Raw genomic sequence first — 20207 nt, forward strand, 5'->3', positions numbered from 1 at the left:
AAAATGTTCTGATAATCTGTGATGCACTTATGATGCGCGCGGTGTGAATACGCGAGATGATGACGGACAAAACAAGAACAGGGATGTTTTGGGGAGGAATCGACCAATTTCTGTTTCCAATTATTTGGCTTCGAGTGGTTTCGAACTGAATGACGGCAACAAGGTTTTAACATCTCAACTGCACTCGATGTTCATTAGAGTCAGCTGAAAGGCAGAGTGCATTGACAGAGGGGAAAACGGGGGCCCCCTGTGGTGAAACGCATCAGCTTAGGACAACGGCAGACAACGTTTTACCGATCAGCCTCCGGAGAGCAAGCCTGCCGTTGTGGCCTCTCAACGACAGCTGGATACGACGAAGGGTGTTGTGTGAATGGCGGGATAGATCGGGGTTTTGTGGAAACGGAATCACCCCAAGCAAATGCACGGCTCACGGAAACTAACTGCCACGTTTCCCCACTTGCGGTAAATCAATGATTTGAACCTGAAGGGCATCGAACCCGGACCACACTGGTGGGAAGCGAGCGATCTGACAGCTTCAACAGCTGGACACGTAAAGGCGTAAAGTAGTCTCGTTACTTCTCTTAAACATCAGTGTAACTCCTACGTCATTATACTTCCATTCCACACATGTGAATCATTCGTAAGTGGCCTGAGTCATTAACACAAATAAGAATTAAATGTTCACAGTTTCCATAGCCTACACTATTTTGTAAGACAGATGTGTATTAGAAAAAAGTAAAATATTTTATTTTTAGCAACGCAATTAAATATTTTATATCAACCAAGTTTTCAAAAATTTCATTGTAAAATATTACAATTTTTTTACAGTGTGGTTCCTAAAAAAGCGTGCATGTCCGATCACGGACGTCGGTACAGAGCTTGCCGCGGTCCACAGTTCTTGCACCCAGAGCGTCCCTGTTCCAGCTCCTCAGCATAGATGGAGGCAGCAAAAAGCCCCTAATGAGCCAGCATCAACCGAATCAATTAGCCAGGAGTGGCTACGCGAACTCGCGATAGGCTAGGCTGCTTCGGTCAAAGCCGTTCCTTGGTTCTTCTCGCGGCTAGTGCAATTCTTTATTTTTCAACACGTGGTTTTATTTTCATGAAGTTCGTGGACTGCAATAAAAAAAGATTTAGTGGTTAGGTTGGCAACCTCGTGGTTAGATCGTGAATCTTCCCGGGAGAGGGGAAGTAAATGGATCGGTTTGGAAGATGATGCAATCAGGCGAAATCGGCAAGTTCAGTACACGAAGACTGGACCGTTTTGGCGGGTTTGTTAACCTCTACGCTATAATTACCGGTGTTGATTTTTTTGTCGGTTGCTCTCTTTATTAGAAGCTGCTGAACTTTAACTGGCTGAAAGCTGTTCGCACTTTCTGGTGAAGTTCAAAGGCAGACTTACTAAAAAAACGCTAAAGTTTTTTAAATTCATGTCTTACCTAATAATTGCAAATAATTATTACAACAAATTATGGTCTTGGACTCTCCACAAAATAAAAGGCAGAAGTTGTATATATGGCATAGTGGTGTAAGTACAGAAAAATGTTGTCCCTGTGACAAGCGGCGGCCAGTGACATGAAAGTCGCAGGGCCAGATAGCCGCGACTTTGTCTCTTATAGCGACATCGTAATACCGAAGCTTCATCAATGGCGTGTTATGGAGAGACATCAAAACAGGAACCTGTTTGTAATGTATGTGGACGTGGGATATTTTAGAAACAAAATATTTAATGATGAGTTCGTGCATGGCTTTGGAGAAACTAAGATTTTATTTATTTTTGATGAAAATCATGTTTTATGCGTTATTTTAATTGCGCTATTAAGTATTATTGATATTTACTCTGTGAAATATAGCACTCAATGTGCTATATTTATATATTTCCTGTAGAACATAGTGAAGTTATGCGAATTATGTAAAAAAGGATGATGATTATAATAATAAATACTCATCTCTGTACACTCGGATCGATATCATTCATTGGCTGCTTAATAAAAAGAGTCGGAAATTTTTCAGTGGCATGTTTCTTATTTACTCAGTGGTCTTCGCTTGAAACAATGCAGGTACAAATGTTTGCATTTAAGCCTACAGTGAAATAAATATGCGAAATCTCCCCCTACTGTGTTACTATGTATGACTATTTATAGCGATAGTATATTTGTTCCACGGTAATCTTCAAAGTATTGCATTAACTTCTAGTTTCCATTAAGGTTGGGACACGTATATCAAACACATGGCGTGATCATTTTCAGACGAATCACGAACATCGTGTAGTAAATAGCAGCTTTGGCAGCATTGGCTTATTCAAGTTGAGCATTTTCATGGTTGCAGACGTGTATTATGGGTGTTCAAACCAAGCATATTATCAACATTTTCCCTCGACAAATCATCGAGTCTGCAATGAGAGTGCCCAATAAGAAATTTCGAGTAGTAAAGGCATCTACCATAAGTTAACGATATATTTATCATATTTGTCTAGATGGTGGTTAGTGGCATTGGGTTTATTGGGCCGAAAGCCATGTGAAGACCCGGGGGTTGGCTATGGTAAAATTAATGCGCGTAGGGCGAGATGATTGTGTAGTGGTTTAACTTTGCCTTCCCTAATACACTGTAAAAAATTTTCACCATTAATTTACGAAGAACGCTGGTTACAAATCATCCAGGGATCTTCATAATTTCACGCCTTTCTTCTTAAATTTATGGACACTTCTTTGAACATGGATCCAAAACATTATTATTGGTGTATTAACAAAACTTTAAAGATCACTGTTATTTTTCTCCGTGTATGTTTACCTTTGTTAAGAATGACACATGCGACTCGGAAGTCGAAATACGGCGTAGCTTCTACGAATATTCTTTTATTTTAAATTACGAAAAACTCTTCGCTTATTTGAGTTAAATTCTTCGTAATTCCTGACAATTAATTGGAGGTGAAAGGAACAACACTTCCTCCTCCAGTCCTGAAAAAAAAATGGCCCCCGTGGGGGAGGGGGGGAGGGGGAGGGAATTCTCCACAAGAGAAAAATCCCCAGAACCGGCCGGGACTCGAGCGCAGTGTCTGAATTTGGGCCGACCAGCGAATCCGACAGTTTCAGACCCTCAGACGGCACACTGTAAAAAGTTTTTATTTTTCATAATTTATTACAAGGAAAATCTTTGGAAACTCAAGTTGCCAATGATATAACTTGCAAAACTGCAAGGCAGAGCTTTGTAAAATTGCAAGTGATAACAAATCTCTGCGTTACAATTTTAAAAGTGATATCGTCTGCAACAGTGCTTCCAAGGATTATCCTCGTAAAAAAGATAAATGATTTAAGTGATTTGGTGATCACAAAGAAAGGAACGAGGGGGACGGGGACGGAATGGGGAGGTCCGGCACAGCCGGGAATTAAGTAGTCCCTCACTGAGGGGGGCCCACTTGCTCTTGCAAAATCACGACTGTGAAACGGGGCTGGTAAACGTAAACGTCAAAATAATGTTTCATGGAGTACTTTTTGAATGTTTCAAAGTTTTTTTTTTTTGCTTACTGCGTGCAGATGGGCCAACGTGCGGGCAGCATACAACATACAAGCACCCTGCCGGTTGAGATCCACGCGGATCTCTGCGGGGCCCCCCTCGCCCCTGAATGCCACTGCCCGGACGGTAACGAGGGCAGCAAACAGCGTCGCGCCGCCACGCGCGCACACCTGCTCCTCGCGGCGCGCGTGAGTTATCACAACTCGTTAGGCGCCCTCTTAGCGGGGATAAATCAGCGGCGCGAACGGGGCCACGGGACAGGCGCGGTGTCCGCCCACGCGCCGCGCTCCCTCCGCCCGTACAGGGTGTTCCGGCGACTGAGCGGCTGCCTGGGCACACATACGGTGTGCAGAGCTTCAGGAAAAACAACGCGATTTCAAAACTACTCAAGATATCCGAGTGGGGCCTATTTACGAATAGCATTTAAGAGTTCGCTGAGGACAGAAAAGTACTTTTAATTTCGGATTAAGTTTTTAAACTGTATTTTTAGAAGCGTTAAAATGCCTAAAACGCGTGTTTTCAGAGTAATTTTTAGGCATAAAACAATCAGTACAGATTCTTGAAAGTACTTAAGGGGCTTGCATAACACCTTTATCTTCATTTCTCCGCCACATAATGTTACGGTCACCGCTCAAATTTCACAGTTATCCTGTGACGACGAGAAGACTGCGCGCCAGTTCAGAGACTTGCGCTTAGAGGCTATACCGCGCTGGAAGCACCAGCGAGCGTCGCGCTTATCACCCCGCCTCACTAACACACATACACCCCTGACGAGGCGGGCCCCTTAAGCCCAGAGCCCCGCGTGCCGACGCTCAACACTAAAAAAAACCCTCGAAATTCGCGTTATGATAATGGCGAGAGCGTAGAAAATTTGTTACGAACGCGATGCGCGCCAGGCTCGGAGCGGGCTGGTATTGCCACGCACGGCCACTGACGTCACTCGCCGTCCATTGACCTAAGGCATGCCACGCGTGCCTAGCCGGATTATGAGGGTCCTCGCTACCCACCCCTCTCCGCTTCCCGCGCACCATTCTGCACCTTTAGCTGTCTGGCCACCGCGAGGAGTGGCGTGAATAAGCGTCGCTGTTCTGGGTGTTTCAGGCGTCGGGTTGGCCTGGGATGACGTGACACGTCTCAGCCGCTCTCGTCCCTTCGAGAAGGACGCCACGGGTATATAAGCAACGACGCCGGCTTCCGCAAGAGTTCGATATTTCGGAGAGTTCTGCGAGTAGGTGAGAGATACTAGCGATACATACGCGTGGGATCAGCGAGAGGTGAAGAGAGAAAGTGGCCCTTGCTGAGCGAACAGGTCCTATCAGGAGGCGATACCTTCGGGTGAAGGCCTGTCGAGACAGTAGGGCGTGACGAGAGATCTAGTTGGGGACTGAAGATACCGTGGTGCAGCATGGTGAGTGTGCGAAGGAAACGGACAGAGGTGGACAGAAGAGCGAGCCTATGTCTAGCCAAGCTTCAGTGGAAAGTCTTAATGTTTCAACGATCAGTGTAAGTCTTATCGTTGTGGACAGAAATCTTGAGTGCATTAATTAAATTTATACTGTAGAAATTAGCAATAAAAACAACTGTACTGATTACTTGGGCTATCCCTTACGAACATAGTTTTTCTTTACATATTATATTCGTACATATATGAACGTTTATAAACTTTAACATCCCTGATTATTATATAATGGGTTACACAACGAAATATTAAATAAATAAATTACAACATTAAACATAGACGCACGAAAATTACGGATGAAGGTTGAAGCGATGCCAGGTGTCGTCCGTCCAAAAATCGCTTGTCATAAAACTGAGTATCAAACCCCGTTCACACTACACAGTGATTTGTCCAAAATAAGTTTTGACGTGAAAACGTCTATTCACCTGTTAAGTCGGTCGAACTTTCTTGTGTAACAAAATACCGTCAGATCTGAATCGCTAATAACTACGAGACTCATAATGCGTCAGCAATGGTTGAGCCCACAACGTAGCCTACGTGTTTATTGCACAGTGTTTGTTTTGCCTGTGACTTCATCGCGTAAAATTAGGCGCATACGCGTTATTGTTCCAAGTTAGCTTTGTGTAAAGATATAAGTTGGTGTACCGCGTTTAGCTGGACATTGAGTCAGGTGTCATTGCGAAGAGGCTGCGGAGCAGTATTAGGACCCAAAGTGAGACAGGAAAAATCAGCCCGAATATAAGTGAAAATAAGTATTAAACTGAAGATTACAAAATAATTAAAGATGTCAGCTTGCATAACTCGTAAATATGATACAGACCCAGATGTTATTCTCCTGACCCCATCACAAAGCCATAAATTATTTAAGTGTATGTTTGTAGTCCAGCAGTGAGGGACAAAAACACCGTGAAATTTTTCTTGTAATACCGTACACAGTTTTTTTTTTTAATATGGTGACGAATTATTTTTTCCCTGTACCATTGATAACTAGTATTTTTTTTTAATTTTGTGTAGATGTTTTATAACAGCGATGCTATTCTTTATCTGTTCTGGAATCATTGTACTACTCTGTGTAACCATTGTATTAAAAAGATTGATAATTAAATTACATATTAATAGGAAACACTTGTTATGAGTTAATCCCGACGTTTTCACAAAAAATTATACGTTGCGGACCCGAACTGTGCCTTTCTGTGTTTTTCCTAATTTTGATTGTCCTAATTGTAGGGGTAAAAATGACGAAAAAGCACCTTTATAACATGCAGGCCGTCTCATCTGAACACTCGACCACTTAAAACCCAAGGATGATATTGTCCTGACTCCATCTACAACCCATATTTAATTTAAGTGTGTGTTTGTAGTCCAGCCTTGAAGGGCAAAAAACACCGTGACGTTTTTCTTGTAGTACCGTACACACTTTTTTTTAAATATGGTGACGAATTATTTTTTCCCCGTTTCATTGATAACTAGTATTTTTTAACTATTGTTTAGATGTTTTATTACAGCGATGCTATTCTTTATGATGCTATTATTTATCCTTAATCGTCAAAATTGCCCATGATTTTTATTTCATTGTAAATTGACCTTTTATTTTTAAATGGGGCCATTCACTTTTAGTCCTTATATTTACAAGTAAAACCTTGTCGAAATTGGATATCATTAGTAATTTTTTTTTAAATTTTACAGAAATTTATTTTTAAGTATCGCACCCAAATCACTTAGGCTTAGAATCCTGGACAATGAACATTTATAAACACACTCGTAGCAAGATAAGGTGTTGTCAAGAAGTGTATGTTTTACTTAGAGCAGAAACTAAGAACTGAACTAATATGCATGTGTATTTAGAGCCCCGCCTACGCGGGCAAACATGCAATGTGCATAGCTTCAGAAGAAAACAAGCGATTTGAAAACTAATCACATTTCTAGGTGGTGTCTGTTTACGAAAAGCATTTTGTTTCTTATCTTACAAACAAGATTCGAAAAATGGTGTATAAATTCGTTGAACTAAGATCAATATTATCTAATGATGGTATTAGAATGGTTTACTTTGATATTTTTCAGTATGTTATGCACTATGGCATTCTGGCTTGGGGAGGGATGAGCAAAACGTCAATTAAGCCACTTATAACAATTAAAAAACTTATTTTACGAGTAATTAAAAAAAAACACATGTACCCATCCAAGGAACTTTTTAAACTATTAAAAGTATTTGACATTAAAAGATTGTTTATTAGAGCAGCAATAATTAATATGTATCAAAGAGATAATCAGTTAAATTATATATATCATAACTATCCTACACGGCATAGACAGAATAAAAATTTACAAATCTCTATATTTCATAAAACAATATCTCAGAGATCTTTAGAATTTTTGCTTCCAAAAATTGTTGTTATTCTTCCTGGAAAACTAGAAACTAAAAATTATTTTCAAATGAAAAAAAATATGTTAATATTTGGCTAGATAATTTAACTGATGAAGAGATGGCTTTAGTATTTAACTAAGTTTTATATATTGTTATAACTTTGTACCTGTACTTTACTTAAATACTAATTTTTATTTAATTATATTTTCATTTATTCATGTAACAATGTTATAATTAATACGTTTTTTGTTTAAACATAATATTGAATTTTAAAAAATTGTTCTTTTAACTTTCATCTGTATATAAGTAACTAATGTAAAATTTATTAGGTTGTATTTTATATATTTATTTCTCATTTATTATATATTTACAAATTTTAACAATCATCAAAATATCGCATTTAATTTGAAGTGACTAGATGCACTCACATACAAGCTTGCTTTCGTGAGTGCTAAATTACCTGGTTAATTAAGTGAATATTGTTAACAAATTGTAAAAAAAATTGGAAATAAATTAATATTATTATTTATTAGTATGCTGAGGGGGGGGGGAAGTAGTTATTTTTCCGTATTTCGTTTCTAAACTTTATTTTTATAAGAGTGGTCATGGCTAAAACGCATGTTTTTAGAGTCATTTTTCGGCATGAAACACCGTGTACCGATTATTTAAAACACTCAAGGAACTTGCACTAACACATTACACGTTTTATTTTAATTTCTACACTAAAAAATTGTATGATTATCGCTCATATCTCATAGTTGCCCTATGCAGTTCAAGAACACTGCGCGCTAGTCCACAGCCTTGATTATAGAGGCCACAACGCGCTAGAAGCACCAGCGAGCGTCGCACTTATAATCCCGGCTCACTAACACAGATGCACCCGTGACTATGAGGACCCCTAAAGAGTAGCCATTCTGCTCTGTTTTTTCTGTGTTGTCTGCGTTGTTTAGTTTAGAGTAGTTTATAAAATTACTACCTACATTAATTAATATTTTCCTCGTTATTTTGATTTTGGTCTCTTTTGATTTTATCAGCAAGCTAAATATTTTTTCCTAATGATCTCTGTATGATATATTGTTTTTTTCGTCTTATTATGACAATTTTTTTTATGATAAGTATACGTAGGTCTATGGAATTTGTTTAATGTACGAAAGTTACCAATTGAGAAATTGCATTAGCCAGGGTGTGTTCTGATATAAATGAGTTGAGCAAAAATACCAGGATAAAGTGGTCAGACGAGATGTCACGGAGTCCGTAGCTGAGTGGTTTCGTAAGAGAAGTAATAATAATAATTTTGGCATTTTTCCAGCGCGCTGTAAGCCATCAATTATAGATGATTATTTTACATTACAAGTTTACGAAACAAACGCCTTTTCCTTGTAGCGGCATGCTATTGGCTACCAGTGTGAACAGCGTATCTCACGCTGCAATTTAATTTACGGCATATGAGTAAGATAAGGTCAGTGGTCAATAAGTTTCTCCATTCTATTCTTTATTTTAACAGAATATTTTGCTTGCGTGTAGCTGGAAAAACATATCCTATATGCAGAGATTTTCTTATCGTGAAAATACCTAATACTAAAAGTTTAGTAATACATAGATTTTTAACTTTAATTATTTTTATGAAATAATAAAAAGTTTTAACTAACTTCCTCAAATTCATATCTACAAGTAGACGCTCTGTAGCGTATGAGCAGCGTTGTGATTAGTTTACATTAAATTTGAAGGTGATTTATGTCATATCGATATTTATTTCAGTGGCTGCGCCATTTTAATGTCGTTAATGCTTCAGAAATAAATCTGAATAACGTTTTACGTGGATTAATTTTGTTACTGTAACTAACGAGTTTAACAAATATATATCGCCATCACTGCTAACAAGATGAAGTCATAACTTTGAAGAATCGTTTAAAAATAATGTTGTAATATTACAGTGAAAGTGAAGTGACTGTTGCCGTTATTTATAATTTTCTGCCAATTTGTTTCCTGTTTTCACTCAGATAAAGGTTGCCAAAGTCAAACAGTCAACCATTTTATTAATAAGTTTCAAATAATGTAAAAAATGGTCCATATTATGTCCAAATGTATGTAACTGAATAAAATCACACAACAAAGAATAATTAATTTTTTGTTGGGCCATTAAAATAGGGTTTATTAAAATGAAAAACAAATTTGTGTTTGGATGGCATGGCAAAAACAAGAACGTGAGGGAGTCTTTCAGTTCTCTCCAGAGATGTCTAACATATAACCTCGGTAACAAGCAAACGCACCTGTTATCATATTGCAAATAGTCTACACTTATTACTCGAAACTTGGACACAAAATTTAACGTAGAAATCTTTAAAATAAAATACTAACATGAATAATATAAAACATAAATTATAACACAACGCATATGTTTGTATATTTGTTTTTGCTTAATCGACTGAAATCAGTCAGTAAAGATTTCTTGCACACAAACTTTATCTTTATTGAGCTGATACAACGTTTAAGATTTAACATTACAAATTTCATATCGATGTTCTTTTACTTTTCATGGCGTCGAATATATGTAGACCAACAATTTCTTGTGTGTCTACAGTACGATGAACGATGCGCTATCTCTACATTTCAAAGTTGACTAAGAGTTGTTAAAAATGTAATTATTATTTTTTATGTTATCATTATTTCTTTATACGACTTTACATTATAACATAAAGCATTAAAGAATGGTTTTACTCTCATAAAGTTTAATTTTTAAATATCTATGTGTAGAGACCAGAAAAATTCGCAATTTCAATGACCTATAGGATGGACTGCATTAGATATCCTCTATGCACGCGAGAAAATTACACCTGCTCATTGGCTACTGACTCGTGACACCTGTTAACTGGGATGCTCGTGGTTCGATAGTTCTTTTGTTAAAGGTTTTTCATTGGCCAAATATCATTCAGATAAACTGTGGCCCAATCACTGATGCAGTAAAAAGGCAAACGTTTTTTGGTTTCTAGACTATCACGAAATGAATCCGCGAATTTTTTCGGTCTCTATTATATGTGAGCTGAAAATCTTTCTGTGTTCACGAATGCAAAATATATGGATGAATCACGCGGGTTCGCAAATATTTTCGAGATTTCTGTACCATCCGCCACAGATGGCAGCATCGTGGTTACACATTTACGTTCATTCTATGTACATCCGCTATACTATTTCACGAGATTACTCCTACCAAATGCCGTATACCGAGATTTTGTTGTTGATGTTCGCACATCAAATTGGTTACGTCCACCGTTTCTCTCTCTCTCTCTCAACAATTAATCGTGATATCTCTTCGTTTTGAAGTAAAATTTCTTTGCTGAGGGAGCTGCAATTATCGAGCGTTAGAAAATTCCAATCGCATGAGGGGAATAGTTAGGTACGTGCTGGGGTAACCGGCAGAGGAAGGAACGGTAGGAGAGGTAGAAATGACGAAGCATGCTTGCACACTTGCATGCTTGCTCACTTGTACGCTTTCATTCTTTCATAATTGCACACAGGAACACTTACATACTTTAAGTAATGCATACTTACATACTGGCACACTCGCATATTTACATTCTTTAAAACTCGCATACTTGTATACTTTCACATTTGCATACTTGCACAATATCATACTTACATATATATTTTTTATTATATTTTGCTCTGCGATCTCAACTAAAGAGAATTATGCTTTCTGTACTTAATAATACTATAATACAATAAGCAAGAAGTTTCACATCTTTCGCGCGTGAACTCCATGGACACATTTTTTTTTTTTTTTAATAATTGGCCGTATGCCTAAACTCTGGCGCAAGTGATTTGCGCGTGGGGGCCAAACGACACGAGTAAGCAGGATGCACGGTAATGTCCACAGTCACCCAATAAACCGCCTGGCTTGTCTGCGTCGCGGGCGAGAGCAGGCGAGGAAAGGTGAGGCAAGCGCGCGCCGTGCAGCCGCCGTGACAAATCCTCTCCGGCCTGCTCCCAACCGAGCGGGCTCCCAGCCAACACCCATTGACGCGGGGGTTTGTCCGGCCCGCCGCCGCTTTACGGCCGGTCATCAGCCCGAGAGGACAGGTGTGGCAACGGCATAAGAGTCGCGCGTCCCACGCGGCGACGCGGCGACCACTGCAGACACGGCCCGCCGGCTGTCTGTGCGACTTCGCATACAGCGCGAGTCTGAACTCGGCCGACAAACTTCAGGTGCAGGTTCGTCGCGACAAAAAATTTTTTTTCTCGTTTCTATGGTAGGTATATTATAACAGATTTGATATTGACATCCTAGTTTTTCTTACAAATTTTAAATATGTGTACATTCAACCTGAAGTCCGATTCTTCCCATACTTAGGTTAAAAAGTCCGGAAAGTCTGGAAAATCATTAGGTAACGGCGGGACGTACACACAAATTTTTCTAAAGCCCCGAAGGAAAAAAAAAATTGCATGGCGTTATGTCACGTGAACGTGGAGGCCAGCGAAAAAGAGCCCTGTCGTCAAGACCATTTCTACCAATCCAACGGTCAAGGACTTCGACGTTCAACCACTCTCGTACAAAGAGGTTCTAATGGGATGAGGCTCCATCCTGCTGTCAAATAAAGTTCACAGGATCACCCCCTACTATTTACGCCACTTTGCGTACGTGTGCGCTGCAAGCGAGAAAACAACGAAGGAGTACTCGCGCATGCACTTATCTAAAACTGTTTTGAGTTACTCTTTAATCGCGACCTTGAACCAACACTCTACAACGCTTACAGTCAATGCTATCAAAATGTATACCTGGGACATTCTTTTAATGTAAATACTGTAAGATGAAAACATTTAAACAACTTATGGTCTTTATGTGCATCCCAAGGCTGGTATGCGTCTTTGAAGTTATAGTTGAACAGTATTTTTTATTGTAAATAATAGATAAATTATTTAAGATGGAACACGGAGTGTCTGGATTGTATTTATTTGAATGACTTTCTAAAACCAACTCGAATTTTGTTGCCGTCGAAAAATTATTTAATTGAAAAGATTGGATGTAACACATTATTCATATACTTTTGTGACGTGTTACTACCTCAAATTATTTAAAAATTAGCGGTGGTTGTAGAGCTTTGTTCAATCAAACATAATCCAGACGCTCAGTGATACTTCTTAAATACTTTATCTATTATTTCCAATTAAAAAATTTTGCTTACCTCCGTCTTCAATGGCATATATCAGCCTTAGGAACCACTTTAAGCCATAAGTCGTGTAAATGTTCTCGACTTATATTTTGTCGAGATTAATGTGCAGCTGAAGTTCGTCTGTTGAATTCGGACTCACCCTGTGTACAAACTTGCGACACCCACTAGAGAATGATGCTGTTAATCGCCAGCCGTTACCAGTGTCGTTTGACACATTACCAGCCAAATTTTTTTTAACGGTGACAGTTTATTTTTCTTTTACTCCGCATTGCATCATAAATTTTAGGTACACATGATGACTTACCGATGCGGTCACGGTTATTTCGCGGACTCATTTCACACCAGGCTAGACTCTACTTGCATATATAGTGAATAAAACCTTCTTTAAAGTGCTCATTGTTCGATTACAAGGTCACATCCTTCGGCGGTTTACCCGTGGTTAACCACTTCTCCTTGCAAAGGCCCGTCTACAACAGTCCTAACCTGCGGGTGGTCCGTGTCCTTATTCGATTGTGAATGACATCATGTTGTCGCACGGAAGCCTTCCCTGTCTGCAATTGCGATGTCCCACGACCAAATCCACTGATTTCTAAAGTAGTCTGTCGAGCACATTAAATATAGAGCGGCGAATTTTTTTTTCGAATGTTTTTTTTTTTTTTTTAAATTTATTTCGTACTCTCAAACGAGTATGCGGTTTAGTTTAGAATATTAATTTAACTTGCGAAAGTTGTAAGAGTTCAATAATTGTTAGTTACACGGTAAGGCAGAAGTAAATACTATTAAATGAATTTCAAAACTCACTGCCAAAAATATATTTCGTGTGCTCGGCCTTTGATAAATGCCGGGCGCAAACGGACAGCACTAACCGATACTTGGTCCCTTGTCTTCCTGGCTTTCTACCACACACTCCATTACTTTCTGTTTACCTTACTGAAACGGGAACCGGAGACATCAACTATCACGAGTGTATTATATGCGACTAAAAGTACACAGGGACAAAATGTCCAAGTTGACAATGTACTCGGTACAGTGAGGTTCTGACCAACGTCCACGCCACCCATGACGTCAGAGCACCACGAAGGCCAATCAGTGACACAATTTAGGACATTGACTGCCTCAGGGTTGTCGGGCAGTCAACAACACTGTAGTCTAGTCACCCACGTGGAGTAGATGTAGGCTATAAGTACCTAATTAAAGTCTACTTTGCTACTCAGTGATCCACAAAATAGTAGTGGTCACTTACTTATCGAAGAGGAAAAATTTTCTGGTCTGGTTGAACTGGTAAAACTGAATTATCGTAAACTTCGAATTAAACTAATGTAAACAAAAATGTCTAGTTTTTTTACAACTCATAAATGAAATAAATTACAATTTTATGTCAAACGCAGATAAGCTAATAGTACAAAAGTTTATTTAAGTACATCATATTACAGCTTAATGTGATCACCGAAAAAGCATGTTAAAATCTATTACATAGTGATGCCTACTATCAGGCATAGCGATATGTCACTACACAAACGATGTGCTTATTGTACACAAGCGATTACGTCTGTACCAACATCGTAATGTCATTCCTATTCAAATATACTATATAAATATTTTTTTTAATAATCTAACTTGTTATTAAACTGTAACTTTACTTTCTAAATATTATAATTTTAGACTCGTACAACATTTAAGTGTTGAGGACAAATAAATATATATAATTTTGAATAAAAGGACGTGTCAACGAATGTTCCACCGTCAGGTTGTGTGTCCTTGTGTATTTAAATCTCACTCGTCAAAATATCGTTGCGTTTAGCACATGCCTGTCTGAAAATAAGATGTATAATTAACTAATGTGTAGCGCCTCAAATGTGAATGTATCAGGAGAACTCGATAAACATTTATGTTTACCTATATACAAACATTTATGTTAATTTTTGTATGTCCATGCGTGTTTAAATGTAAATGTTGATTATTTGAAAACACTAGTTAATTGTACATTCATATTATAGTTACCCACAAAAAAAAGATAGACAATTAGTGCGTATTTTGCCTTAGATGGACATTTATATAAATTATCATCGTGATTTTAGGTGCCAAATATGGTTGGCTATGTCTCGAAAACAACTATGTAGGTTAGCCTGACATTCTTAGTTTAAGTTAATCAACAAACAAATAATAAAATACTATGAAAATCCTAAAATTTTGGTCAAGAACATCAAGACATGAAAAAACAATTACACAATATTTTATTTAAAGGTATAAATGCATCAAACATGCCATATATCCTAAGCCCAATGAGTTCTGAAACAACATAAATCCTGACATCATTTGGGGCAAAACAAAATTTATTTGTGTTAGTGTTATGAGGTTGGTAATGTCATAATCGTTTCCGGATGATTAAAAAAAATATTTTTGACGTGGGAAAGAAATATCTAATTATTTTTATCTTCCTTTATCAGACATATGCAGAATAACATTAAGAGTGCAGAAATAATTTTAACTATTTACTGTAGCAATTCAACCACGTAAACATCAAAAAATACCTTTATTTAAAAATTATGCAAAGAAATATCTCATTAAAAAATGTTGCAAGATTCAACATTAAGGCCTTTTATGGAATTTAACAGTTTGGCACTTGTGCCGTTTATACAACTGAACTGGTGCGGAGATGAAATGAGAAAAACGACATTGTAGCCAGTGCTTTAACGTTTGTGATGCATTTTAAGAAGGTGGATTTTTCCTTCACAAAGAGAGTCAGTCATTCATTCCTTTAGAAGCGGCACTTCTGTCATAGCTCGAGAGAGAGAGAGAGAGAGAGAGAGAGAGAGAGAGAGAGGAAAAGAGATAAATGCTGGTTTTTGCCGATGTCTCGGCAGCGGGCTGCTTTCCTGGGAAGAGCCACCAAAGTGGAAATTGCGCCAGTCATCCATCAGGACAAGAGCAGGTGACTAGGCACGGCGCCAAAGGATTCCGGGAAAATTGCGCGCCAAAACATTCGCGCCGAACCTAGCCCGAGGCCGTTTTTAAGGTGCAAGTACGTTTACGAGCTTAAAGGTCTATGAACAGTTCCAGGTCATGATTTAGTTTTTACGTTTAACACGGTTAAACGTGCCAACTTTTTGAGTGGCTGAAAGTAGTATATAATAGTATTTCCGGCTACTGGGTTCCAGGTGTGGTGTTGGCGAGGTCCGCCATCTTGAATAATGACGTCACCTCAGCCATATTAGATGAACTTGACCTTTTACTTTGATCTGGAACTTCAAAATGGGCTAAAATTGCCAAATTAATAGCCTACTTAAAATTTGTCAAAAAAAGAGGGTAAAATATCCCGTTCTTTTTAGGGGAAAATGTCCGCCAAATATCTCGAAAATCAGAAAATCTAACATTTCCCTATTTCGAGAGAAAAATTTCCCATTGAGGGAAAATTTCCCGTTTTAGTCCCCAAAAAATGCCAAAGGTTTTAAATTTGCTCAATGAGGCTTTAAGTCCTCATCTACAAGCCTCATTTAGCATATTTATAGCAATGAAAAAATATATATTCCACTTTAATGGTTAAAAGTATAATAATATTTACACAAAGTACGATTTTGAATTTTAAAGGATTGTTTTCTTGAAGGGGTTGTAAACAGCACATTGTTTGCTTTAGCTTATAAAAAATAATTCTAAATAGCAGATCGTTCTTTTGTCTGAACTAAACCTATCTACTGTTGCCTGTGAAAATGTTTAAAATGTCTGTACCAGGTGCATTAACAAGTACAATGTAACTGTATGTGTACTCATTTACAGCAGTGACTAATAATTGCAACTTATCCGTACATTTATATTTCATTGTATTGATGGACACAAAAAGCAGAAGTGAAATTTCTTTTCGGATGTGTCCCCGTGGTATACCTACGGCTCACGGAATTGCAACATACAGGATGTTTCTCTTTACACGGAGCGCAATCTTCCGAAGAGACGCATACGTGAGGGGGAAGAAGGGGGGGGGGGATAATTTACGCGCCTGGTGATTTACGGCGGAAGCGCCGACTCGTCACGAAGAAGCGTCCCTCGACAATGGGTGGTGGAACGCGGCCGTTTGAAGACGGTTGTGTTGTGTTGGACCGCTGAGGGGGGAGGGGTGGTTGAGGGAAGTGTCCAGGTATGAGTCCAGGAATGTCTCCGGCTGCGTCTGGACGCCGCTCGAGAGCTGGAGAAGGTCGCGACGATCGCGACAACTTCTGCGGAGGTAAACTCTCATTGGACGGCCCGCGACCACCCAGGTGTCGGAGCAGGCGGCGACGTCTGCCCCGACGTGGATCCGATGAGAATATTCAACCGCTGACGATGCTTGGAGTTTATTTTATTTTTTTTCCACAACGTGGACATACCTTTTGGCGATAAATAATACTCAGGGTCCTATGAGGCGAAATAAATAACGGTTTCGGTCCACAATTCAAGTAACGACTAAAATTTGATGAGGCATCGAGTTTGCATCCCTTTGTAAAATTTTAGGTCCTTCCCAAATAATCTATCTGTTACCTTTCGTAGCTAAAGCCTGTATTCCAACATCCAAAAAATAAGGGTTCAGGTGTTTAGTACGCTACACCTGAACTCCAACCGTATTCCTAGTGCACGATAGGAATAAGTAGCCTACCTTATTTTTAGGGAACAGATTTTGGTGTACTATCAGCTTCCAATCTGTTGTCTAAATTCCCCGCATGGACAGAACTCACTTTTTCATTAATGTCGTCCAAATGGCGAACCCGCGTCCGGTGTCATTAACTCGTAAGTATATATTCTTTTACGGGAACATCGGGGAACGTACCAAGCGTATTAGTGTACCAAATGAAGTTTATATGTCAGCGAAACTATCCTGGAATAAAATTTTTACACTTTAATGCTCATAACAAGAAATAATGGCAGTTCAAAAAAGTACTTGAGAAAATTACGAAGGTGGCACTAGGTATATTTTGTGCGATGGTGCTGCCATTGTTGTATAGATGGAATGTACCGCTAGAATTAGTTGGAAGTGGTTTCTAGCGTCGCGCAGGGTACAGTTCATTCAAAACCGTTGCCGTTCGGTTTCCTTGCTGGGTTTCGGTTTGGACACGTTCCGGAATACGGGTCCGCAAGTTTTAGTTGTATCCCAACAAGAAATTTCTTATTCGCTACCTACCTTGTCCTTACGTCTTGGAATAAAGCCCTGTGATTTTCTTGTTCTGTTTTTGGTGGCTATCTTTTGAATCCTGGAAACGAGGGGTATTTGAGAAGGGGGGGGGGAGTTCCCATGATCCTCCACCATGGCTACGTCACTTCATGCTGGCTCGTCGACGACGTCGCGCTTCGCAACAAACCACACAGCGACGCGAGGTGTGACGACCGAGAAGGATGATTGATGGGGCAGACGGCAGTAAACGAAGGTGCCCGATGTCGCGCCGAGACCGCTCGTTAATCTCCCCCGCCCCCCTCCTTTCCCTCAATCATTAAGGACGCGGGCCGACACCTTGCCCGACTACGTTGTCTCACAAAGTCACGCCTCACTTTCTCGTCGTTTTTACGACTCGGATCGTTCGGCGCGGGGTAGGTCAGCTTCGTACGGCAAAGCCTTCTTGAACTCTCTTCCCCCCCCCCCCCCCATGTAAAAAATAAATAAATTCTTGAGGCAAGGTTACTTCACGATATTTACGACTGATACTAAACTTGCATCCTAATCCACGACGTGCAATAAATAATATTGTATGCGATTGAGCGGTACCTTTAGGCAATAAGTTACTGCAAAGTTCACACTGTAATATATATGTATATATATTAACGGAACAGAAATATTCATTTATATTTACAGATAACTGTAAATTGTACATTTAAATGAGAATAAGTGAATCACTGCGAAATAGTGTTCGCAGTTATAATGGGTTCGGATATTTACCCGGGCATTTACGCAGTGTGTTGTCCAAGTACCTCCAACAGTTAAAAGTTATCTGTAAACTGTCTTCCTGAATAGCTTTTCAGTAATAACTGCACACATAATAATCATGATACAACAAAATAAACAGTCAAATTGTTGAATATTCAAACATCATTCTCGTGGTTTAAATAAAAAATTCTTGAATGAAACATCAATTAAATTGTAAAACTATGCGCCAATTTTCGTAAGAAAAACGTATTACAAAAATACAAAAATAACCATAGACATGTGTTGTACTAAGTTACAATATCTTTCTTGTAGTATTACAAACGGTTTCTTCGCAAGTGGTTATCAAATGAATCTTTTGTAAAAGAATAGACATTTTTATTTCTTATCCCGAAATTACATTTTCCCCCCTACTTTCGCAATAACGTTTTTGTACTCAAATAATATTAGTTCTAACTTCACACAATTGATTTTATTATTTTAACTAGCATTAGTTTAACTTTTTTTTTGCAACTGGATAAAAAGATTTGCGATAAGATTTTTAAACTTCTTTGTAACACCTCAAAAATATTTTGTAACAAGATATTTTATATTGATTTAAACACAATTATTTTCCCTTTGGGTGTAGAAGCAGTATGCAATAAATTCAGTTTTTAATAAGTAACAGATAATTTCAGTATTTAATATGTAAGATAAATTAAATAATTACGATACAGTAATTTTTGGCTCTATCTACCCAGTAAAATGTTTTTCATCATGTCAATAATTTTTTTGTTTGATATTCGATAGACTTTAAAAAGCCATTTGTTTTATTTCTTAACTTATTGTGAAGATAACTTAAATTATTACAGATCATATTTTGAATCTGATTTCAAAAATACTAGTTTTATAGAATTCGGTTCAATGGTTATCACAACAAAAGAAAAACAGTTAAGTTACACCATGTATAAAGATACTAACAAGAATTGCGTTGTTTTCTGGAAACACGGTAGGCTCCATCCATCTGCATGTAAGATACCAATTCATGACAGTGTCTTGTGTTGGTTGGCTGCTGATACAATTACATATTGTCGCGGGTTGAAATTTTGCAGGGTTGTTGAAATCAAATTTAGGGACTTTACTGACGGGACTCTGGGCTGGCTGCTCTGTTCACTCGTCAGCGCAAGTGGCGTGACCATGTAATTGGGGCACGGGGCGGCGCGGCGCGCTGCGGGCTTGCAGAATTTTGTTTGTTTGTTTGGCCGCGCGCTGGCGCAGCCACGGGCCGCAGTTACTGGGGCGCGCTGTCGTAACAAGCCGCGCGGTGTGGCCTGCACATTGGGGTAGAGGGGGGGTAGTCTTCCCAGATGTTCTAGTTAGTTGTTTAGTAAATTTGACTTCAATAACGAGCTTTTGTTATGGTAGGCGCGGCAGGGCGCGCGAATTTAAGCGCAAGTGATTGGTGACTCGGGGCTCACTCAGGCGGAGGCTATGCGTCTCACCTGTGGTCACGAGTTGTTAGTTCGTTCGTGATGTAGGAATTCAAGCTTTCGGGCGGAAGCTATGGTCGACGCCAGAGGCCACGAGTCGTTTAATTTAAGTTAGGTCATAATGTAGTCGTCAAGCTTTCGGGCGGAGGCTATGGCCCTCGTCAGGGGTCACGCGTCATAGTTTTTAAAATGTAATGTTCGTTCGGGATTTCAAGGGCAGGAGAGGCCCCTACGTTATTTTTTTAAAGTAATCGATCAAGAAAGGCTTTTCGGAAAATGTGAGTATGGACTTATCTTTGTTTTAATTTTAAGTATTAATTATGATTTGAGGTATTCGGAAGGACTAGGGAAG

General features: G+C 39.0%; 1 protein-coding gene across 1 annotated transcript in view; it reads right to left on the reverse strand.

The window, feature by feature from the left end:
- Positions 1 to 20207, reverse strand: part of LOC134527438 (zinc finger protein basonuclin-2-like) — a 523318-nt gene that overhangs the window by 258452 nt on the left and 244659 nt on the right. The gene's annotated exons all lie outside the window — the stretch shown is intronic.

The sequence above is a fragment of the Bacillus rossius genome, chromosome 1 (assembly GCF_032445375.1).
Source record: "Bacillus rossius redtenbacheri isolate Brsri chromosome 1, Brsri_v3, whole genome shotgun sequence".
NCBI classification, from domain to species: Eukaryota; Metazoa; Arthropoda; class Insecta; order Phasmatodea; family Bacillidae; genus Bacillus; species Bacillus rossius.